We start from the raw sequence: 25,605 nt of genomic DNA on the forward strand, positions 1-25,605 counted from the left end.
TTAGGCAGGATTTTTCAGTCTCCAGTGTTCAGATAATCTGAGATTAATTTTTACCTGTCTTTGTTAACAGGAATTATAACTTCTTAACTCCTAACGCAGGAGTAAAAGGTAGTAATCAAGACATGGCCAAATGACAGAGTGCTTATATCTCGCACAAAGAACTTAGGTCCTTGAGGAAGGTAAATTATCTCTTGTTTCAATTCTTGCCGTTTTTTTCAATGTCCTTATTGTCTTTCCTGTAGATATCACCTATCAGAATACTTAATTCTGGACTTGAAATAGATAGATATGCTTCTGGCTCAGGGTTACTCCAAGGGGATTATTCTTCTTTAAGATCACTGTTCCTTAAGGTAGGAATATCTTCTGGTTTACCCCTGGACACATTTATGTATAAATTATATGTATAGCCAACCAAAGGTTTCATGAATGAGTAGAGTGATTTTGTTTTCTGGAATTAAAGGATAAGGGTTCAAGTCCCAGATTTGTCATTCGCTTTTAGTATAAAATTGAACAGGTTACTTAACTTTCTGAACCTGCTTTCTCACCGTGAAAATTAGGGTAATGCTATTTATTGTTCTATTTTCTGGGTTTTGGAAGAGTTGAATGAGATTTATGAAAAACATTTTCTTAACTGTCAAGTGCTGTATAAATATTGGATATCAGTGTTTTTTCATCTACTATGATGATAATGTTATTTTACTAATTCTTGAGCCTTAATAATTTATGTTCCCTTCTTATACTACCCTCATAAATTGAATTTTTTATTTTTGGATTTTATATAAAGGTAGGAAAGTCAATTTGTTTTTGCCTGTGCTTTGATATTCATCAGAACCTCTTGTTTTCCAGTCCTAAAACAATTAAAATGGGGCCTTATGCCAATAAGGACTCTGCCTTGATTTAAAATGATGTGAAAATAATATTAGCTTCTTTAATGGTCTTTTAACCAAATGAATAGGTGATACTTAGGTATTATTGGCTCAGGGTTTCAAAGTATTTTCTGTTGCACTTGCCTAGGAAATACCAGGAAAGGGAGTGGGGAGCGGGGATAGTAGAGTATTTGGATTATAGGGTTGGAAGGAATAGAGATCTCAGTTCCGTCTGTACCTGTGGTGCTAATGAGCTGGATGACATTGGACAAGTCATTTCTTATCTCTGGGCCTATACACCCATCAATAAAATATTGAAGATGTTAAAATTGATGATCACCAAAGCTCTTTCCAACTTTGGACTTGGGTGAATTTGTGACTGAATATCAAGGCAATATGGGAGAATTGTAATTGAACTGAAAGTAATAAACTTGGAGCAGTTTTCTTTCTCAGAGTCAGAGAAGTATAAAAATATAAAAGGTAAATAAATAAAAACCTTTCTTTGTTGTCTCTGAAGGGTAGGTGATTAGATCCAGGGACTATGGTGCAAAAATGAAATATGACTTAGTTTTCTCCTTATGCAAACTTAGGAAAATATTTTGTCAATAAATATCTTTGCATATAATATGCCTATATAATCACTTCTCTAATTGTCTTGTATGTCAAATTTAGCAACCATTCTCTGGGTTTGGTATTTTCAGTCTGCATGTTGCCAAAATCAGCTATAAATGTCAGCCCATCAAGATAGTTCAATAAAACTAGTTATTTTCAGGTCAGAATAACTCTTCATACCAAAATCTGTCTAGGACATTGCAAGAATAGAAAATTAAAAACCATTATCCATCATGAATGAACATAATAAAGAAAGCTTTAACTAAGTATTTAGTAAATAAAATTGAATAATATTTTTAAAAATTTTATAATACATTATGATCAAGTAGGATTTTCCCCTGGAATTCAAGTTTGGCTTAACGTTCAAAAATCAAGTAACCACATTAATAAAATAAAGGAGAAAAATCATATGAAACAGGAAAAGCATTTGGCAGAATTCAACACCCATTCATAATAGAGGGGGAAAAAATCTCTCAGCAAACTGTGAGTAGAAGGGAACATCCTCAATCTTATTAAGTACATCTATAGTAAACCTTAAAACTTACATCATACTCAATGATGAAGTGTTGAACATGTTTTCCCTAAGATCAGAAAAAAGGCAAGGATGTACGCTCTCACCACTTCTATTCAGCATTGTACTGAATGTGCTACCCAGTGCATTAAAGCAAGAAAAATAAATAAAAGACATAATGATTGGAAAGGAAGAAGTAAAACTGTCTTTGTTTGCAGACACTCTATTTGTGTATGTACAACATCTAATGCAATCTATAAAAAGACTACTGGAACAAATAGAATTTAGCAGGAGCACAGAATACAAACATATAGTATTAAAAATAATTTATTGTATATACACTAGCAGAAAAACTGAAAAAAATTCTACATACTAACAAAAACAATGCCATTTAAAATAGCATCAAAAAGCATAAAATACTTATGAACAGATTTAATTAAAGATGTAGAGAATCACTACATGAAAATCTACAAAATTTGCTGAGAGCAATTTATAGAAGATCTATATAAATAGAGAGATATACTATAAGGTAGGGCCCAGGAATCTTCAAAGCACCCCAGGATGCTTTGACACAGAGGCCTGGTTAAAGAATAAGGTAGAATGGGTTCTAAATTATTCCATAGCATTTTGTACCTAACTGATCAATCTTAGTAAATATCTCCTGTCTGTCTTTCTTTTTCTCTCTGTCCCCTCCTCTGTCTTTGTCTCTGTCTCTGTCTTTCATACACACAGTACCCTGATTATTCATACTTTACTCTGACACTCTCACTGTACTGTGACCTCTTATAGGGTCAGGATATCATAGGATGATATTTTCTCTGTATTCACATTCTCAGCATCTGGCATAGTCCCTGGACACATGGCACTGAAAGGGCTACATAGGATCACTCCCCTTTTGCTGGTGTTATCTTCAGATCATTCTTCATGGTTGCCATCAAATTATAGCAAGGTAACTTTTGAGGAACTTATGCTTTAGTTAAAATGGAATTTTCCCCTATTATATTTGGTCTCATTGAATTTTGATTTTTATTTTGAATTATTTTCATCCACATTTGAAGAATAATCATTCTTGTCCTTAAATTTGTATGCCCCTTACTATCACAAAACTCTTTTATTGAGAGTGTTTCATATGTTCATCCCAACAATTCCATGTGGTAGGCAGGACAGATATTATTTTTTTCTATTCTCAGAGGAGGAAACTGAGGCTCAGAAAGGTTAAACAACTTACTCAGGGTGTTATCGCTCCTAAGTGCTAACGTGGGACCTGTACCCATGTCTTTTTATTTCAAACTCATTTTTCTTTACTGCACCACCCCACTCACTACCGTCTTACTTGAGACACTTGCCACTCTTTTGAAGAAGACAGCAATGTCATCAGCAAAATATCAGTATTCTGCTGCCTTTGTTCCTTGCAGGGTTCTACCGTGGCTTTGGAGCTGACAGCCAGCTACCATATATATCTGTAATGGGAATAAACATAGAACGTTGATTTCTTTCAACTTTTAGCCCGAATTTAGTTTTGTTGTGATTTAATCATTCCTTTGTTCACTTGTTCTTTCTTTTTTCCATCCAGCAAATGTTTTTTGAACATCTCCTATGTATTTCAGGCGTTGAATAAGACTGCACTGAGTCCTCACTGGGGGAAACAGATAAGAAATCAATTGTAGTAATCAAGACAGAAGTACAGACTACTTTGTGAAATATTTGGACCCAATATAAAAATCATACATTAATACTGCTGACAGATTGGGAACATGAATATATGGGAAACCAGGGGGTTAGAGGGCTAGTTTATGACATGATAACCAAGTCTTATCTGTCCTGAGCCAGGTTGAGGGATACATTGAAGCTTTTCCTAGCCCAGGGCAGGTCCAGATTGAATTATCAGAACAATGGGCTTACCCCTGCCCAAATTTAATTTAAAACATTTAAATCAGATTTGAGAAAGTTTTCTATAAAAAATTTAAAAACAACACAAATAACTGTTTATGTGTAGAGAGAGAGAGGTGATTATGTTTAAATTCAGTATTAATATTTGTAATAAGGATGATTTATGTTCACTTCAATAATGCTTTATTAATTCAGAAAACTTTTTGGTCTTGTTTATGGCTGTGCCTGGCCTAGTGTAAATGCTCAATAAATCTTTATTGAATTTCAATAAATTTAGAGGGATTAAAAAATTAATATAGATAGATGGCAAAGACTGAGTTAGCTACAGAATATAATGTTTTAAGATATTTGTGTTATTCTGACCTAAGTATCCAATTTTTCAAAATTATAAAACTTAAGCATTACAAATAAACAATCTGATGAATATTTGACTATACTATTACAAGTTAAATGTGGGTTAAGTCGTACAACTATAGAATGTTAAAAATGGAAGAGCTTTACAAATTATCTAGTTCAGCCTTAAAATTAATGTAAATAAGGTAACATATTTATATAACTCAAAACTAAAAACATATTAAAAGATATAGACTGAAAAAAAAATCTCACTCCCATCCCATCTCTACCTACTCACTCCATTCCTCTATATGTAAACTAATAAAAGTTTCTCATATATCCTTCCAGGATTTCTTTATGCAAATACCAGTGTATATTCTCATTTATTCTCTTCCTTACACAGAAGGTGGCATACTATATGCACTACTCTGCATCTTGGTTTCTTTACTTAACAACGTATCTTGGCATTCTTTTCATATCACCATATAGCACCCTGTTTCTTTTCTATTTTCTTCACAGATGCCAAGTAGTCTATTATGTGGCTATATCATAGCTTTTTAAATCATCCTTTGTAGACACTTGGGTTGTTTCCATTATTAACAGTGCTGCAAGTGAGTAACCTTGTATGTGCATTATTTTCTGTGTATGCTTGTATATTTGTAGGACAAATTACTAGCAGTAGGATTGCCAGGTCAAGAGGTAAATGCATTTTTAATTTTGATGGTAAGTTTCCTCCATAGTAGTTCCATTTTATAGGTGAGGAAACTGAGGTGTTAGGAGTTAAGCCAACCATTAGGAATGGCAAAGCCAGGCCATACCTCCAGGAGGGCTTTCCAGATCAAGTCTGGGCCAGGTGCCATTCATCCATGCTCCCACACAAACCTATACGGCCTCTCACAGAGCTTTCATCATGTGTATTGTAACTGCTGGTTTACTAACCTGTCTTCCTGCTGGACTGTGAATTCTCTGAGTGAGGGTGGGGACCATTTCTACATACTCACCATTATAGCTCTAATGCTAGCACAGGACCTGGAATGAAGTTGGTACTCAATAAATATTTGTTGAATTAATGAATGGAGGAAAGTTAGGTCTTTTGATTCATAGTTCAGTGCTCATTGTATTTTATTTCTCATCTTTACACTAATCATAAAAAAAAGACACATCAGCCTTACAATAAATGCAGAATATGGGGAGATATGTATTTAGAACTGCTCATGCGAAAAAGATGGGGTATTTAAGGTTCATATGAAAAGATTTGGGAATCAGCCATCTAAAGTCTCATGTAATACAAGGCTTAATTAATGGAAGTACTATTTCCAGAATAAAGGAGGTGATAGTTCCAACAGCTGTCTCTGAGGTATTAAATAATATAATCCTGGGTGCCACCTCTTAAGAGGATATAGATGAAGAAAAGGACTAAAGGTGATCAGGTTAGTGAGAGATCTGAATTTCCACCAAGTACGTTTAAAGAATCAGGGCTGTTTATGTGGAAAAGAAGCAACTTAGAAAACACATTCTATTTTCACATGTTAGGAAGGGCTTCGTACAGAACAGGAGAGAATTTTCTGTAGTTCCAGATGGGAGAACTGGAACTATTAAATCAAACTTACAGATATGCAGATTTTAACTCAATGTAATTGAGTCTAAAAGTGAACGCACTGCCTTGTGAAATGCCATAAATGATTTGGCCTTTTGGGTTCTCTTCATGAGGAGAGCAAAGCAAGTCAAGTTCTGTGAAGCAAAGGAACAAGCCCAGCTAATGTAAGGCCTGCACCCTTGCAGAGAGAGAGCTCCTTTCCAGGAAAAACTACTAGAAGCAGGCTGGTGTTGACTTCTTTGGGGTTCATTTCAAGGGGTTGCAATTGTCAGGAAAGAGTTTCTGAGGAAATCCAAGAGATGTTGGAAATAGGGTCGAGTCCTGTGAGTGAGAAATTCAGCATCCTGGTCAAGTGACCTGAGGTTCAGATTTGGACTTTAGTTTTAGTAGATAACTAGCGTGAGAACTAGTCAGGCTGCATAGGGTGAGTCTGGAACTTGTGGATAGTTCAAGGGCTAAATCTGTGTTGAATACTGGATGCTAATAATAAAAGCAGTAATTAAGAAATTATATCACTTATTGAGCACTTACTGTGTGTCAGGCATTTAATGCTCTCAATAGTCCAGAAAAGTAGATATTAGTGTCTTCTTCTTATAGACATCTGAGGATCAGGGAACTTAAATAACTTCTTAGAGTCAGACATTTAGTAGTGGATTTTGGATTTAAACCCAGATTGGATTTATACCAAAGTCTGTCCTCTTATTCCTTGTACTCATTGGCTTTCCCTACATTGTTCACAAGTGGGAAAGGGGCTCCTAATAAGCCAGGCCAGGCTCCTGTTGGGTCAGGGCCTGGGAGGTTTTCAACCTAGTAGTAGTCCACATACCTGGGTGAGCAGGATTAGATGGATCGTAGCAGGAAAGTACTTAGGCAAAGCAAAGCTCGAATGGCTGACACCTGTCAAAAATGCCATTGTTTAACACATTGAGCTATGGATGAGTTAGTTGTGTAAAGCTTGGAAGCCTGTTGGCATATATTTAGACACTCATTTAGAAACAGGGAGGTTACAACATTGTAGGTATTGTTGATGGGGAAAAAAAATTAAGCTCTGGTAGAAAAAATAAAGGACAACTTTCTCTCCTTGGTGGGGGTGAGATTGGGGGAAGGTGCAGAAAGAATATTAAATATTCTAGGCTTTGGGGTGGGCATGAGGGTTGAAGCAAATAAGTACCATATCTTCTCATTTCTAATGTCACTAGCCTGTCTCCCTGATGTTCTTTATAATCATTTCTATGTATCTGTGTTTTACATTGTTGCCATTTTCAGTAGTTATAGAACATTCTATTGTTAGTATTTCACAGCCATTCTCATACCATTAGATATTTAAACTCTCCTTCCTTCTCTCCCTATCTCCTTCTTTCTTTCCTTTTTTCCTTCTTTCCTTCCTTCTTTTGTCACGTACTCAATTTCTCTCTCCTTATTTCTAATAGTGCTGCTGTGAACGTCTTGTACTAATTCCTATTGTTTTCCTTTGGATTATTCCCTTGGAATAATTTTCCAAAATAGAATTATTGGGTCAAAGGATAAGGACAGCTTGTTAAATATTCCCAGGTTGCATTCAGGAAAGTTTAGACCAATTTATAGTATTCCGAACAATGTGAAAATGTAGCTCCATGCTTAATCAAGACTGTCTTCTGTTGGATGGGTCAGGCCAAAAACCCTACCTTGGAAAGTAAACTGATCCATTGGGTAGGATGGTCAATCTAGGAAGGTAACAGCATTAGATAATGGCAAGGGGTTCCAGCTGGCAGAAAGAGAGACCAGTTACAGTAATTGACTAAGAGCATGGGTAAGAGCCAGGTGGGGCCATAATTGTAGGGGAGCTGAGATACTTGGCAGCAAAGGACCTGGGGACGGGAAAGTAAAACCCAGGTTCATTTACTGGAATGCTTAGAAAGTGAGTTCTTGACCATAAGTGACCAGGCAAGACTCAGGAAACATAACCAGTACAAAAATACAGGACTAGCTGGGACATGGGTGGGGATGTAGGGCCAGGAAGCAAAGCTTTGTGTACTCTAACCCCGGCCAAATTGGGTTTCTGTTATTTTTTTTATTTATTTTTGCTAAGTTAATAGTTATATAATGATATGTTAAAATGATCTGTCATTGCCTTGTCAAGTTCTAATTTTTCCAGGTTCATCTCCTTGGATCATTTTTTCAAGTAAATCTGGTTATTGACTCTTTTTAGTTATATTCCTTGGATAGTAACTTGTATCACATTTGTCACATTCAGCTCTTCTGAACTGTCTGTCCTTTTGATATTTAACATTGTATTGATATATTTGAGGTTATAAAATTTTCCTTTTTTAATATTTGAAAATGTTTATGATATTATTCTAATTTTGGTAGTTATAGAGTTATCTCTTTTCCACAGTTGGAATAAGTATGCTATTCTGTTTTCTTTTACATATATTTTCACTCTTCGATGTGCATGAACAGTATGAGCTTAAGGCTCTAACTTCGTTCTTTGTCTTATTGTTCACTCTGCAGTTGCTGCTAGCGCTTTTCCCCTCTGTAATAGGATTGTTTCTGGCTTATGTTCTACGCTTTATATTTATTTCTGAATTGTATTTTGAATTTTTTCTATTTCAACTAATACTATATCTTTTTTAAAAATAATTTTTCTTCTGTAACATTTTGAAATTGGGTAGTTTGAAACCACTGTCATAACTTCACTGTTTTTCCTTTGGTATTTTTGCCTACTTTTGCAACACATGTGTTTTAGTACCAATATCAAGTTCCATAAAATCAGTATTTTATTAAATCTACATAATAATTTAGGGAATGTTGTCATCTTTACTATATTTAGTTTTCCCAGCATGGAGCAAATTATATTTCTCCATTTATCCATCTTTCTTTGATTCTTCTGTCAGACTTTATGTCATCTTTGAATAAGCCTCTAATTTTCTGATTTAAATTAATCCCCACTTATTGAATTTTTTGTCAGTATTATACATGGGGTCTCTTCCACTGCATTTCTAGCTATGGCCCATAGTATATATAGGCATGTAGTAGTTTAAAATGGATTTTTATCTTGCAACTTTACTGAAATCATTTTAACACTAGCTATAAGTTGATTTTATTAAGTTCTGTAATCATATAACTTTATAACTTGATGATTAGAACTATGTCATATATAAATCATATTTTTTCTTCCTACGTTTATACTTTTTAAGTTCTCTTTCGTCTCTAATACCTAATTGCCCATTCAGTCAAGCAACTACCCTTACTTCTTTAAGAACTAGGAAATAAAGGAATCTGGTTACCCTGTGAAAGTTACAGCCAGCACATAAATAGATTAAGGTATAAACATGTGATATTCTCTTTGGAAGGTGAAATAGATCCCAGGTGAACAATATTAGACTTATTGGATGGAATATGTTCACGTATCTTAAGAAAGAATATCAAACCAAAGCTAGGGAAAGAATTGGAAAAAAAAGAATGTTATAGAATTTGGCAGTAACTATTCAGCATTATCCAAAATAAAGGATGGTTTTGCTAGTGAACTTTGAATAATCAGAAAGTGGAGATAAATGCAGGAGAATGTAGCTCACAGAGTTTAAGTACTCTTTGTATTCCTTTTGGTCCTACTGACAAGGTTATCCCTAGGATGAGATTGGTATATCAGGTTCTATTAAAATGCAGTTCCTCTGACTCCTGTTGTTCTGACCCCTTACTCACTCAGAAGCCCACGTTCCTCATAGGAAGAGAATACAGTGATCTTAGCGGGGTGGAGTATTCCATTCCTTCTGACTGTGATTTATCATTACAATATAAAAGACTGACATTATGGGGAAAGAATGCACTAAACATATGAACTTAGAGTATTTTAGTACCTAATTAATTTTTCATAGTAAATTAGTGAGTTAGCATTCTGGTTATGTAATGTCACCTACCCGTGGGCCATGGCTTTGCAACTGGTGTGCAGACAAAATCAAGTTTCTGGGCCCAGAAGGCTCAGGCTATACTAGTAAGTCCACAAACATAAACTGCACCTCCTGAGGCCTCTTGGAGAGAGCCTAACAACCTGGTTATAGCATGTTTGCAGTGCCGAAGGGCTCAGAATGGGTGTTTTAGTTTTCCATGAGCACTTATTGCATTAACGATATGATTCCTATATTTTTCCTCTTCATGTGATGAGTTATATCATTTTCCTTGTGTCCAGTCATGCAGTCCAAGAATATACTCTGTTCATAGTGGAAAATTATTGTAATGTGATCTTTTATTCTATTTACTAAGGTTTTTATTTAGTTTTTAGAGCCATAATCATAAAAAACCATTGTGCATATCTTGTCTGTTTTTGGAAAATAATTGCCTTATGAAGTAGATTGAAAAGCGTAACATTCTTATCTATTTTTGGAAAGTCTAGGAACATTCTTCAACAAACTTATTGGCTATAGGCATCTTTTAAAACAGTAAATTCCTAATAACATTTCTTTCTGTTGTAAATTGTTCATTTAGCTTTGCTATTTCCTGATAACTCTTTTATTCTCCTGTAATTTTGAATTTTTATCCATTTTCATTAAAGTACTAAATTTACTACCATATAGCCAAAATGTATAATGCCTTTATTTTTTTTTTTTTTAAAAAATATTTTCTAACTCACAGTCTTGATTTAATATGAATTTTACTATCTTTTGGATTGGTGCATATACTTCACTTGTTTATTCTTTTCTGCTTAGTTTTATTTTTTGCCTTTTCTAATTTTAGTTTGATATTGATTCTTTGCTCTTTTTCTAAATTCTTTTAGGTAGATTCCTAATTGTTTTGATTTCTTTCCTCAGTAATGTAGACAGTTGGAAAAACAATTTTTTTTCAGAGGCTTGATTTTCCTTAAGATGGCTACCTGACTTTTAAAAGGCTTTTAGTTGAAATATTCTTCTTGTGGGTGTATGTGTATGTTCATTCCTACAGTTGTGAGTAAATCTTTCGAGTGCTGCCTTCTAATTTCCAAACTCAATAAATGATTTTATTACATGTAACTATTTGAATAATAATAACAGGAAACACAGACAAGAGACACTGAAAAGGAGACCATGCCTAGACGAAAGAAGTTGTTATCTGTTGAAATTTTGTACCTGCAGAGAGATAATAGCTAGGAAATTAGTTACCAAATGAAAGGGCAGATGAAGGCTGTTGGTCCATAAGGTGTAGCACTGAATTCAAAGTCAAGGGGATGTATGTAAGCCAGGCCGGGAAGAAGTGGGTTCTAAGGAGGCAGCAGTTGTGCTGCTGCTCATTCATAATGGTCGGGAGGGACCAAACAGGAAACTGATTCTGCACACACAGGCCAGGATTTGCCAACAGAGTTTACACACACAGAAGGCAGCACACAGGTATCATTTTCAGGGAAATGGGCCAGGCTCAGTGTCCACAGATAGCAGGAAACAGGTGGGTCAGAAAGTCCCAGATGATATGGGATAACAATGGCAATGATGGTGGCCATAGTGGTGGCTACTGTTACCAGTCCAACAGTTTTGTAACTCTTCCCATTTTATAGTTGAGGAACTAGGCTCATCCAGGTTTTAAATAACTTATCCAGCCAGATTGACATAGCAAGTAAGCAATGGAGTCATGATTCTGACTAGTCTATGTGTATGATTTTTCTACTGTACTGCATTGCCTGGGATTTAACATGCATGGACACATTCACACATGTTTAAATAATTAGATAATATAGGTTTATGGCTGCTGAACCTTGGACAGAGGTTGTCTTTCCTCAGGTCTGTTTCTTCCATAGTTAATGTGTGTTAACAAGAACTGACAGGTAAATGTTGGCAGGTAGAGTGAGGCAGAGCCTCTCAAATTCCTGTCACTGAGATGATTATAATTCTAATGCTTCTCTGCCTAGTTTTTTTGCACCTGTGCTAGAAATGATATTTGTAAGTTAATGGAGCAGAGTGAGGGCTAAGAGAGAGGCTCTTTCCAAATTGTGAATCACAGGGCCTCACGTATAGTTGTCCTACTCCCTGATCCACATGAGGAACCTGTAGACCTCCTGGCGTGCCCCATGTACTAAGCTACAGCCTATGCAGACAGCCACCTAGTTGTGGGGGAAAATTTTTTTATATTTATCATTATCTCGCCCTCTTAGAATTTCTTCTGTTTGTGCATGTTTTATGATGTTCATAATGTATTAGTACAGTGGTTTATGTATAGGTACATGTAAACAAATTGATGTGAAGTGCATATTTTTTACTGATATTATTTTAAATGTTTGAAGGTCAGTGCTCTAGAGCAATAGACCCCAAACCTGGCTAGGCAGTTCAGTCCCGTGGTAAGTTTTTTAAAAGTTCAGATTTCCTTGGCCCACACATACTTACTGAATCATAATCAACAGTGGTAGGGGTCCAGGAATGTGTGTTTTTTAACAAGCACCAGAACTTGAACCACTGTGCTAAGGTATGGTCTCTAAAACCTATCTTACTACTTTATAGTTACTGGAAAAAATCTTGGTGCAATTGTTACAAACAGACCATTGGAAACAAGACAGTAACTCATGTAGTGTTTTGAAGGCTGTTTAAACAAGTATGGCTTTCTGGTTTATTGTTTCCTATCCTCTGCTGAAAGGTAAGCTCCAAGAAGAGGGCCATTATCTAGCTTGTTCACCACTTGTTCCTAGAATAGTGCCTGACACATAGAAGTGCTCAGTAAGTATTTGTTGAATGAATGAATGAATGAACAATGAAACCCTTTCCCCACTGTGCTTGAGTAATACATGCTTCTTCTTTCCTCTGTACCAAAGAAAGAATTGGTGTTAGCTGTGCTGCTGTAAATTTGAATGATCTGATAAAGTTCTTGAACTGATTGTAGTTTTTAATGTCCAAAAATTATATTAGTTATCATATAAGGTAGAAAGTGATGTAGAGATCCACTTTTATTTTATTTCTCATTTCAAATCACTGTGTCTTTAAGGAAAGGGCTAAGCTATAACTTGGTCATTCTCCAGATCCAAGAGGAAATGGATTGTAGCAGTTGTGCCTTTGTAGAGCAGATGTTTTGGTTGGAAAGGCTATCAGCCATCTGACTCATAATAAATCCACAATTCCAGTAAATTCCTGGTTTTCAGTTACAGTAGGTAGGATGCAGGAAAACAGTGTCTTCCACTTTGGGATCTTTGAACTTGTTTCACATGTTACCACTGTTTCTTGTGCATTACAGTGTGTGAAAGGATGAAATACTAGGGGAAGTTAGAGCAATTCCAGGAATAGATTCAGTCAGTTTGTGTTTTTGAGAGAGATCTTTGGAGGTAAACCAAAGCCACTTCCCTCCCTGACACAGTGCTAACAAGAGACATAACTGCATTGAGTTTTCCTATAAGTTTCTATATCAAAATCATTCCTTTGTTGTGTTAATTTGAATAGTCTGTAAACAGTGTATAGTTTTTTGTTTTGTTTTATGGGAAGAGTTTCTTTTTCCCCTTTTCATAAAACTTTGAAAGTAATTATATGGCCCTTTTATGATATTTTTTATTTTAGAGTATTTGTTTTATAGGAAAATTTGTTCAATACGTAAGCTTCTCAAAATTTTAGCAAGGCCTTATATCCAGTGTTCCAGATGGGTAAGCCAGAATTATGGAAGTGATATTAAACATGTCCTATTTTGTGTTGTGAGCTTAGACAACAGAATTCATTACTGACTTAGTAAAGTGGCATCTAATTCTCCTCTGTTTGTATCTAGCAGTCAGTTTCTTTTCCAGCTATCACGGAAGTGAGAAGAACATTATAATCTTCACAGAAATGAAGAATTCAAGGTCCCATTGCTTCTTCAGAGGGCACCAATCCCATTGCTTCTAGTCAGGGACCTTCCTGTGATTTCTGAGCATTTCGTAGGTGATCTGTTCTTCCAGGTGAAACATCTGATGTTTGGGAGTCAGTTCACTTGTTCAGAACTCAGTACTTCCTGGGTTGGTCTTTTGGCTTTTCTTATCCAACATGAATTTTTTTCCCAAGTAGTACTATTTATCTTTATACTCCTCCTATGTCATTTTTTCTTTCCATCTTTAGCTAAGTGGTCATCAGAAATTCAACTCGTTTAACACAGTACTATAAGAAAGCATTTTTTTTTTATTTGTGCGTTCTAAGGGACATTTATAAATCTTCAGAATTGCTTTAGCATCTCTCTAATGGAGAGAAAAGGTAGCATAAATATTGTCCCGAATTCAAACAATGATGAAGACTGGTACGTGGGCGTGTCATGATGATAGGGAAGAGGCAGAAGATTCTGACTGCAGCATAAAGAGAAGGCAGAAGTAGCTCTCTGAGAGTTTGTCTCATTGTCTTTGTCTCTCCCACAATGAATAGCGTGGTGCCTTGTACCCAGGGAACTACTTGATTACAGTGGAAATATCATGGGCTATGAGTTAAAAAACTTAAGTTGTTTCCTGATGCCCTGGACTTATTGCTTCATCTCTTTAAGAGATTGTTAAATCTGTGAAATAGAGATAATAACAGTATCTATTTTAAAGGGTTGTTGATGATGTAAGTTAAGGTGCAATGTGTAACACTCAGACAGAAATATGCCTTAGTAAGCAATTTCTATAAGAAGCACTAGGTTTGACTAGTTTGGGGATCAAATCTTCATTCCATCATCAGGTGGAAATCAGCCACTCCAGGTAGATTACTGTGATCAAATCTGGTGAGAATATTTAACTGGGGGAAACAGCAATATTTGCGGGAATTACTAAACCCATGTTATGATTTGAGAGTTATATGTATTTTATTATGCAGTTAAGTATAAATGTGCACTGTAAAACTTTAGAGCATGTTGGGTTTCTGACAAAATTTCAGCTTCTCTCTTTCGTTTTAGTTCTCTTTTAGTTTTTTTTAAAAATGGAAACACTCAAATTTATAATAGAAGAAAGTAAAAGCACTTTTAAAAAAAACTGAGAGTAAGTTGCTGATGTGATGGTTTTCACCTTCAGATACTTTAGTGTATATTTCTTACAAATAAGGACATTCTTCTGAATAACTACGGTATAGTTGTAAAAATCAGAAAATTGACATTGATATATTACTGCCATCCAATTCCAAGATCCCATTCAAATTTCATGAGTGATTTTTTCATAAAGGAAGAATTCAGTTTAGAATATTGTATTACATTCAGTTATTATGTCTCTTCTCAGTAGTTCCTCAGTTTTTCCTTGACATTCACAACATATCTGAAGATTAGAGGCCAGTTATTTTGTAGGATGTCTCTCAATTTTGGTTTGCCTTATGTTCTGTCATGACTGGATTCCATTTATGCGTCTATGGCAGGATTATCACAGAAATGATGCTGTATTTTCTCATCCTTTCTCTCAAGTGGCATCCATATTGTGTTCATATTGATCACATCTTTAAGGTGGTGTCTGTCAGGATCTCCACTGTTTCCCTTTGTCATTGGTAAGGATTTTGAGGGAAATTTCCTTTGAAACTACATAAATATCCTGTTTTTTAATTATACTTTCAATCTATTTATTTATAACAGTGTGGAATCATGATTTCCTATTTTATTTATTATAGTCAGTTACTATCATTATTTTGATGATGAATATTACTTCTATATCTATCTGTATATATTGAACAACCATTTTTATACCAATACCTCCAATTCTATCTCAACACACTGGGTTCATTCTATTTTTTTCTTTAATGCATATTGGTAACTTCCTTCTCGGAAAGTGATAAATCTTGTTTCCATTATTCTTAATATATTATTATTATATTATATATATATATATATATATATATATGTATGTATGTGACACCCAGTTTTGCCCTCTCTTTGGCATTCCTCCTTTGTCCTGCCATAGGTGCACACCTCTCTTAAAACACACCTTTATTGTAACAGTTGTGATGTAGTGATTTGTTTGCCCATTTATTTTTCCCACTCAACTATGAAGGTTTTGAAGGCATGTGTCCCTAGTGCCTCCTAAATGTTGCCCAACACATAGGAATTAACACGTTTATATAATAAGTGAATGAATGAATCCTATAGTAATGAACCCTGAGGCCATCCTCATAGGTATACTCAGTATAGTAGGAGAATGGAAGTAATTGAAGACTAAAGGAATAGAAAAAGAATCTGTGACATATGTTGCCCAAGCTACATAGGTGTTAGTGGGTCCAGCCCATGGTTTATCTAGAGGGAAAGTCCAGTTTGTTTTATTGAGGCATTGGGAAGGGTTTTTTTTACTTTTTTTTTTTTTTTTTAACATAATTTTGTTTGTTTTTCAACATAGTTTGTGAAACCTGCTTTGGATTGTTATACAAGTTTTCTTGTACACTTACCAACATTTGATTAAGTAATAGACTCAAGAAACCCAGCTTCAGGGCCCAACCTCGTCTGCTATCTTAATTGCATTCTTTCATGCCTGTTTAGTATAAACTTTTTTCAGTAAGTTGAATCCACATTCCAGTGTGAACTAAGGATGTTAAGCTGTTAATAGCTTCCCTGGAGAATTACATCTTGCTAGGATGCTTTGATACTTTCATCATCATTTATGCATCGTGAAATGTCACAATTTCTGTTCATAAGCACAAAACTGCAAATGTTCGTCAATTGGTCTATCTTAAACCTGTTATTAGTTTAGAAATTAAAGAAATTTTCTTTACTAACCCAAGGCAATGATAAAGTCTAACTCAATTTATAGTTTTTCCAAATCTGGTCTTCAGCACTTCTATAATTAGTGAAGTTCTAATGAAGCCACCTACTCAATAGTTATGCTAAGTCCAACATTTATAGTTTTTCATTTATGGAGCTATTAATATAATGTTCTTCCTTATATGAATATCTCTACTCTTCATAACTCACTATAGAGACACTTTTGATCTTCCTCTTTGGGATCTTGGATTTCCTTTTTTATACATACAGACCTCATTTAGTAAGTGACAAGGAGTTTTCAAAGCATATTTGGATATGGCAGAATGACGTAGTAAAAAAAAGGAATTGATGCAGGAATTAGCAGTCATAGGTTTTGGTTTCAGTCATTTGACTAATGAGCTCTACATACTGAACAAATCACTTCCCTTATCTCTGTTTCTCCATCTATAAATCTGTGAAGTGTGGGTTTTGGAATCAGTGGTTATAAACTTTACTTTTTAATATACCAGAAATCTTTTTATAAATGAATTTTTCTCCCAGCACCCATTGTATAAAACAGGTAGAATATGAAGGGTCTCCACAAAGGTCATAGAAGGATTTGAATAGTCATTTAATTCAGTTTTTCTATGAACTTTCTGAAGTGCCCTTGTGGTAGCCACTCCAGCTGAAGTGGGAGCCAAGAGCCTGGAGGCCTGCACATTTGGTTTCCTCTTGGTTGCTCCTAAGACGCATACTCCTAAGGTACATACTCTAAGGTCCATAAAATCTCTCGTTCTCAGAACACAGGGTATCAACCACTGAACCAGATCTCTAAGGTCCTTTTATCTTTAACATTTTCTGATTTTATTTACCCCTCATCCTTGTCATTATACCGATGGTACAGTTTCACTGATACCACTGACTCTAAGGGGATAGTCTCACCAATGCCAGCTCTCTCCACCTAGCCCCTTTCTCTGGCTCCTCCAGTGCGTATGGGTATGTGAAGAATATTTGAATAAGATATTCTTACCAGTAAGAAGAATGTTTGAGAAGTACCTTATTGCACTTTTCAGTTTCCACTATGATTCTTCCTCCATTTTACCTGAGTTTTTGGAATATGCCATAGACATTTATTCTTTTTTCTTCTTCAAATTTTTTATTGTGGTGAAATACAGATAACAAAAATGTACCATCTTAACCATTTTTAAGTGTACAGTTCAGTGGTATTAAGTACATTAGTAATGTCGTGCAACCATAACCACCATCCATCTCCATAACTCTTTTTACTTTGTAAAACTGAAACTCTTTACCTATTAAACAATAACTCTCTATTTCCCTCTCTCCCCAGCCCCTGGCAACCATCATTCTACCTTCTGTTGGTGTGATTATGACTACTATGAGTACCTCAAATAAGTGGAATCACACAAATCATACAATTTGTCTTTTTCTGGCTGGCTTATTTTAGTATAATGTCCTCAAGGTTCATCCATGTTGTAGCAGGTGTCAGAAGTTTCTTCCTTTGTAAGGCTGAATAATACGCCATTGTATGTCTATACCACATTTTGCTTATCCATTCATCTGTTGTTGAACACTTGGGTTGCTTCCACATTTTAGTTATTACGAATAATGCTGATGTAAATAAATAATATAAAGAGGTAATGCAAATATTTCTTTGAGACCCTCCTTTCAATTCTTTTGGGTATATACCCAAAAGTGATATTGCTGGTGATTCTATTTTTAATTTTTTGTGGAGTCACCACACTGCTTTCCATATTGGCTATATTGTTTTACAATTCCACCAGCAGTGTTCCAATTTCTTCACATCCTCACCAACACTTTGCATTTTCTGGGTTTTTTGTTTGTTTGTTTGTTCGATAGTAGCCATCCTAATGGGTGTGAAGTGATACCTCATTATAGTTTTGATTAAAGTGATACCTCATTTGTATTTTGAGCATCTTTTCATGTGCTTATTGGCTATTTGTATACCTTTTTTGGAGAAATATCTATTCAAGTCTTTTGCCTATTTCTGAATTGGGTTGTTTGTGTTTTTGGTGTTGAGTTTTAGGAGTCCTTTATATATGAGGGGTCTTAAAAAAGTTCATGGAAAGATTTGTATTATCTTTTAATTCTATTTCTCTACACGCTTGTTGAAGTACTCTTATATTCTGGGTATTAATCCCTTGTCAGATATATGATTTGCAAATATTTTCTCCCATTCTGTGGTTTCCCTTTCTACTCTGTTGATATTGTCTTTTGATGCACAAAATATTTTAATTTTTATGAAGTCTGATTTGTCTGTTGTTGTTGCTTGTATACTTATTTTTAAATCCTAAACTTTGTCTAAGATACCTTCCACTCTCCTGGAAGGTGAAACATCAGAGTTTCTCCAGTGAAACATCAGAGTTCATCTGTGTTCTCCTATTGTTTAATCATAGGATTGTATCTCAGTTGATTGCTTTTCAGTTCTGTCTTCATCTTTGGACTCATTTTCTTTTCCTTAACTGCCAGTTCTCTATGCCAGTGCTTCTCAAACTTTAATGTGCATACAGATCACCTAGGAATTTGTTAAAATATCCCCCAGGTGCAGCTGATGCTGTGAGTAGCAAGGCTCTAAGCCCTGTCATCCATTTATATAGGCTTCTGCTGCCTGTTGTTCACAAATGTTATGCCATACCCCCATTTAGGGGCTGGTACTGGTCCTCTGTCTCTAGGCATCTTGAACTAGATAGTCTGAAATATGGAAGAAGTAGGCCAGTCTTCACTGGAAAACATTCAAAGCTTACTACTTAACATCATACAGGCTGGGAAAGTCAGAGCCTCTAACTTCACTTTTTACCACTCTTAGAAGTTTTGCAATTTTGTTCTTGAGATATCCATTATCCTCCTTTCTTTATCTTATTTCTTGTAAAAGGCTAATGCCAGAAAAGAGTCTGATGAATTCATTCTTAATACATAGAAACAAATGATGCATTCTTCAGTCTTTCCTCATAGGGCTTTCGGTAATTAATCATGTATTATCAGGATCTCTTATTAAAAAAAAAAAAAAAGGGAAAAAACCTTTCCTCATTTTCATGTGTTTATATCTACTTCTTTGAGGGGGAGACTGATTCCTTCAATTCTTTTTTTTTTCTTTTCCTTTATTGTGGTTACCACAATGTCTTGCATATGGTTGGTAAGTCACAAATGAGCATTGACTTAGTGATAGTGTGTTGTTTAGAAGTTTATTAGCTTTAGTTTTAGATCAGATTATGGTTGAAATAGCAAATAGATTGCTCTTGCTTTTCTGTACTGTAGGGTTTGATCATTCACTTAAGTTTATGAACCTAAATTTTCCTCTTATTCCAGGAGATGATCTGAACCTGGGGAAAATAGCTTTTTCTGCCCAAACTTATTCCAGGTGATTTATATTGGAAAGTCAAGTTAACAATTTACATAGCTCTCTGATGTTTCTAGTAAGGAAGTTTAATTGTGAAACCCATTTTTGGAACAGTAATTTACTGGCAAGCATATGTAGTCATTCATACACACATTCATCCATTTGTTCATCAAATACTTATTGGGTGCCTATTTTTGTGGTAGGCACAATACTAGGCACTGAGTGTGTAAAAATGAATGAAACTTAGTCACTGCTCTTAAGGAATTCAATCAGATAAATGATAATAGCATATATGTAAATAACTTCAAAACACAAAGGAAACAGTGAAATATTACCATGTGAAGGGTGTAGCTAAAGACTTGTGGGATTTTAGAGAAGAAATCATTACATCAGATAGCAGGATCAAGGAAGTCTCATGAGAGGATATGGCATCTGAATTGGACTTTAAAGAATAGATCCAATTTGGAGATTTGGGATTGGAAGATGCAGAGCTGGGAGAAGGCATTCAGGATTAAGTGGCAGAGTAGAGACCTGATGGAATGACAGCATGGAGTGTGGGAACCTGCTGCAGTTAGGGTATGTTAACAGGGGTAGTGGAAAAATGAGGTTGGAGAGATGCCTTGGAGAAACTTGAATGCCAGGTCACTGTAGATGGGGGAGGGCTTTTGACACCAAGAGGAAGGAACAGTATATACAGTGCTTCTCAAAGCTCATTTTCTACACAGGACTTTTTCCTGGGCCAGCTCAAGAGAGATATGGCTCCAAGTTGTCCTTTAGATTCTGCGTATAACAGCAGTATGCAAATCAAAAGGTCTCTGATCACTTCAAAGGGAGGGTCTCTAGTAGGCTCCATTTTCTGTTTTAGCACCTATGATTAGTGATGGTCTCCAGTTGATGAGGATGTAGTGGCAGGTGGCTGAAATAACTTGGAAATAATCAATTGCCTAGTTGCACTGGACACCAGACAGTCTGAGCCAAATGACCACTAGATGGGTCGGGGGGGCTTGCAAAGTTGTTATTAGCTTCTAGGGTGTTTTTCCCTTCTGTCCTCATATACATAACCACCTGGGAATCTCTAAATCCCAGAACTCAAAGCAACCTGGAGAAGACAGGACAGGGTGTAGTTTTAATAGAGGAAAGAATAGCATCAGAAAGATTATCAGACTGAGAGTGTGGAAGGAGTAAAAGTGGAACTAACATTTATTGAGCACCTTCTTCTTGCCTTGTTCTTGCTCAGCACTTCTAGATACATTTGCAAACGTGTGCAAACCTGTTGATTCCTATAATGCCCACATTCAGCATATAATATGGAAAAATAAAATCATGTAATGTCTTTGCAAAAAAAGTTTTTTCTATGGCTAAAAGATCACCATGTTTGTGTAGTTCTTAAGTTGTGTGATAAACTTGCAAAACGTTTCATGTACCAAAGCATGCTGCTTTGGATTTTCTTTAGCATTGGCAACTCTAAAGCCTTTTTTTTCATTGGGTGAGGAGGATCAGGGAGTGCAAGGAGTTCTGAGTCCCAGGATGGTGCTGTTTCAAGTCCACCAGGATGAGAGGTGGTAAGTCCAGAGAAATATCCTAGCTGCAGCCAGAGCCTTAGTGCTGAAGGCGGATTGCTCTAGCAAAACTTTCTTCGGGCATGTGTGGAGGGAGGCATGCAGCTCATTTTTGTCCTAAGAGTCCTTTCTAACTTCTGATTAGGACCCAGCATTCCATAGTATGTATTAACTATTCAGATAACCCAGGGATGAAAGCCTTTTTTAACACTTAATTCTGTAGATTTTGATTTGCCACGCTATCATCTATATTAGTCGTTTAATAATTTACAAGAGAAAATGTTAGTTATAAGTGAAGGAAAACCACTTCAAACCAGCTTAGGCATATAGGGCAATTTATTAGCTATCCAAAGCCAGGAGCAGATGAATAGCCAAACCACAGTGAGAGCGGGACACAGCTGGACCGAGACCCATGGGAACTAAGGGTGTGGTTGCTGCCAGGACTCTCTCCCCTCTGCTTCTCTCTGCAGGTTGGCTTTATTCTCTCTCATTGGAGCCTGGCCTCTTCCCTATGTGGGAAATATGGTTGCCAATGGTTTCTTCTGCCTCTGCAGAGGGACTGGCCTACACTTAGTCACAAATCTTGAAGAATGGACCAGCCTTTTCCTAGACCCATCAGCTGTTTCCAGGGGTTAGGAACAGACAGCTCTTTTCAGGAGCTATAAGGAATGGGGCCTGGGGTCGGTCCGGAAGAAACAGGGGCTTCTCAAGAGAGGAGAGGGTGTCAGGGACGCAGTAACACAGATATCCACTCTATCAACTACAACTTTAAATGTATGTTTTTCTATCTCTTACAAAGAGCGATATAAATGATTTAGGTAAAAACTTTATCTAGCTTTTCTTTAAGTTATGGAGACATACTAAGGATACGGTAAATGGTATTCATATCTGTTCCATATGTGCTTAAATAAAAACTCACTGTTGTTTTAACTTGTTTTGTCCAAATCTTGGATAGAAGTCTGGCATAAGGCTTGTATCAGTAGGTATGCATAAACTCACAACTCAGATATGTCCAAAGATGTAGTGTAATATGATTTGTAAAACAGTTGCAAAAACTGATACTGTAAATATCCCCAGAAGAGGCTTCTTGTCAGACTCACTAAGAGCACAATTGTTATGGCAGTGGGGGGAACCCCACACTCCAGATTTTTTCTCTAAAAACTTTGGTGAGTACAATAAATTTGCTTCCATTGAGGATCCTGGCTGTACTGCATAGGTTTCCCTTCACACAGCCTCTCTGTCCTCCTGAAGAAAAGTCTCCATTTCACACACCTTTTAGAGTAGTGCTATGACTATTCAAAGAAAGTTGGTGGTTCAAGGCTTTGTCTGTTTGGTATGTAACCGATAGGACAGTACTTGATCAACAAACATTTTATAAGAGCCAGGATTTTTTTCCTGCAAAGTTTATTTGTACAACATGTGTTTCAATTTAGCTTTATAAACAGCAGCTTATAACCGACATATTAAGGGTAAGTACAGCTTCACAAGCAGATTCCTACATAACTATGAGCAGTGAAATGGTCTTTGTTTATAAAAATAATAAGTAAGATACAAATTTAGGGAAAAAAAACCCCTACCCCATACTGTATCGTGACATCTAGAAGTATAGTAATGAACTCAAGATGCCACTTTTAGAAGACATTGGCAGTGGCAACAGCTCTGTCCTGGTGTCCTGGGCTCACCCTGTAAGTGCTAGCTATTTTAAGAACATTGCAGTTATCCTTTCTTGACCTGACAATCAGTGCTTCTTATTTTCACTGAGTATAGTTAGTCATAGTATGTGCATAAACATACATTATTGAAGGAAGGTTGATATTATGTCCTTAGGAATGTCCTCATGGACGTTCTTAGAGAAGCCATCCTCTTTCCTTAACTGAGTCTGTGTAAAGATTCAAGTGAATACATTTTATTTGGCATAGTGACCTCTATAGCCTTTAGTCTTTATACCTTTATGAATTTTAATTTTTTGCTCTGTAGTTTCTAAAATTAAACATTAAAACACATAAAGCATATGTTTCTCAATCCATTTTAGATACCTATTGTATTCCTGGTGCGGGCAGGGTAGTCTGTCTTGGGTAACAAGGGAATAAGAAGTGGTTCTTTAAGTTGCTCATGATCTTTTGGAACATGCAGGATTTAGACACTAAATAGAGAACAAATAAATGTATAATAAATCTCTGATAGCTTTCCTGCATATGGGTTTCCAGGCTTTTTTACGTTTCTTTGAGCATTGATACTGAATCTCTTTGTGCTCAATAGCTTGCTAAGGGGTGTAGAGTCCATCATGGTTAAGTGTCCAGTTTCTGAGTCAACATACATGGCCTCAAAACTTATATTCATCATTTAATCTCCCTGAGCCTCAGTTTCTTCATCTGCAAGTCAGAATAATAATAGTTCCTACCTTATGAGGTTGTTATAAAGAGTATGAGATAATGCATATAAAGCACGAAGCAAAGTGAATATTGAGTAAACACTGAATACACGTTAGCCATTATTATTGGGCATGATAGGAAAGAGAAGATCTCTACCCAAGAAATTCACGGTGTATTTGGAATTTAAAATATGTACTGCTCAAACAGCATGGGGAATTCATGAAGCAACATGGTGCAAACTACTGAAGGAGGACACAGGTCAGATTGCAGTAAAAAGGGATCTTAATGGAGCAAATTAATTTACAATCAGAGTTAAAGAAATTAAAACCACACCCAGTTAAGAAAAGGAGAGAAAGAGCTTTTTGATAAGGGGAATGGCAAGTGCAAGGTGTTAGTCAAGATCTAGTAAAATGTCTGGAGAGTAGCCCAATTTATCTGGACTAGGCAGGAAGAATGTTTTTACTTCCATTTCCATTTAGACAAACCAAATCAGAACTCTCTTACATGCTACCTTCATAAGGAATGTCCAAATATCAAAAGAATTTCTAACCAAGAACTCAGTATGTGGTGGAGAGAGGCTGTAAGCAGGCCTTCAGAACCCCTAACTGTCACACCCTGCTGCATGGAAAGAAGACTCGGGGTTGGGAGTCACACCACCAGCAAAAGAGCCAGCCACAGGCACAGGAGGCCCATTTATTGCTCTTCCTCATCTATTTGGCCCAACTTTACTGCCTTACTTTTTAGATTCATTTTTCTTTCTAACTAGATTACTTTCTCTGGCACTTGTATATTTCCTAGCATTTTTATGAAGAGGAAATGACCTGTTTTCTGAAATGACCGGTATCTATGGGACAGGACCCCCCCCCCCCTTAGCAGTGAGACGAAGGTCTTATACATACATCATTTTCCTTGTTCTTAAATATTTCTTCTGCTTCTATTTCTACATATTCATTGTCGTGTCTTGATGCCAATTGAATCCAAATTCAAATTTTCATTGAGGCTTATGTTGATATACAACACAGAGAGTCAAGATAAGTAATGAAAGGCCACTGCTGATTCTCTATAAGGCCTTCTTTGACCACCCTTTTAAAACTTTCATCCCCTCATCACTCCTTGTCCACTTTCCCTGCTTTAATTTTTCTCCATAACATTTGTAACGTACTATATATTTTACTTATTTTGTTAAATGCATGAATGAATGGTAGCACCATAAGAGAGTCTTATTCTCTCCCACGTGAAAAAACTTGATTTGAAAAATCTAAATTTGTGTAATTTGGTGGTGATGAATCTATATTACCAAAATACCAGGGGCACTAAAGTATAAACTTCACTTAGTATATTTTAAAATAACATTCTGTTTTTAGAAATTTAAAATTTGCATATAGCTTTTCAAAAACTCATAGCTCTTGTATAATTAAGTGCTTACCCAGACCTAGTTTTTGGTCACCCTAGAAATCATGGCTAATTCCAAGTCCAGCTTAATACCATTTTAAATGTAACTTAAAATAGTTCTGACTTGATTTTTGACATGCTGCGTAATAGGTTCTTCTTAGTCATTTATGCCCACATAAATGACAATAAAGCCCTTTGGAATAAATAACAATGTTTTGTTTGTTTGTTTGTTTAATAGTCCTCCTATATGACCTGTGGTTTGTAATATTTATGGTTCAGCTAATGTCTATCAGCAATTAGTTAATTGGTACTTTGTACCAATATTGACACTAATGTTTTCAACATGTAGGAATTTGTTTAATGGCTGCTATCTTTACTTAGAATAATTAGCATATCAAAGGGGTACAGCATAATGATAAATGTACTTGTGTTTACTTTCATTCCAGTGCTAATCGTTGTTTATTTCTGCACCCTTTTGATATTTGCAAAGAGCCCCAGTTGAGAATAGTTATATAAATGAACCATTATGATGTA

General features: G+C 35.9%; 1 protein-coding gene across 3 annotated transcripts in view; it reads left to right on the forward strand.

Moving 5' to 3' along the window:
• BABAM2 (BRISC and BRCA1 A complex member 2) overlaps positions 1-25,605 on the forward strand; it is a 427,256-nt gene that overhangs the window by 216,139 nt on the left and 185,512 nt on the right. The gene's annotated exons all lie outside the window — the stretch shown is intronic.

Source organism: Cynocephalus volans, chromosome 14 (assembly GCF_027409185.1).
Source record: "Cynocephalus volans isolate mCynVol1 chromosome 14, mCynVol1.pri, whole genome shotgun sequence".
Classification (NCBI taxonomy): Eukaryota; Metazoa; Chordata; class Mammalia; order Dermoptera; family Cynocephalidae; genus Cynocephalus; species Cynocephalus volans.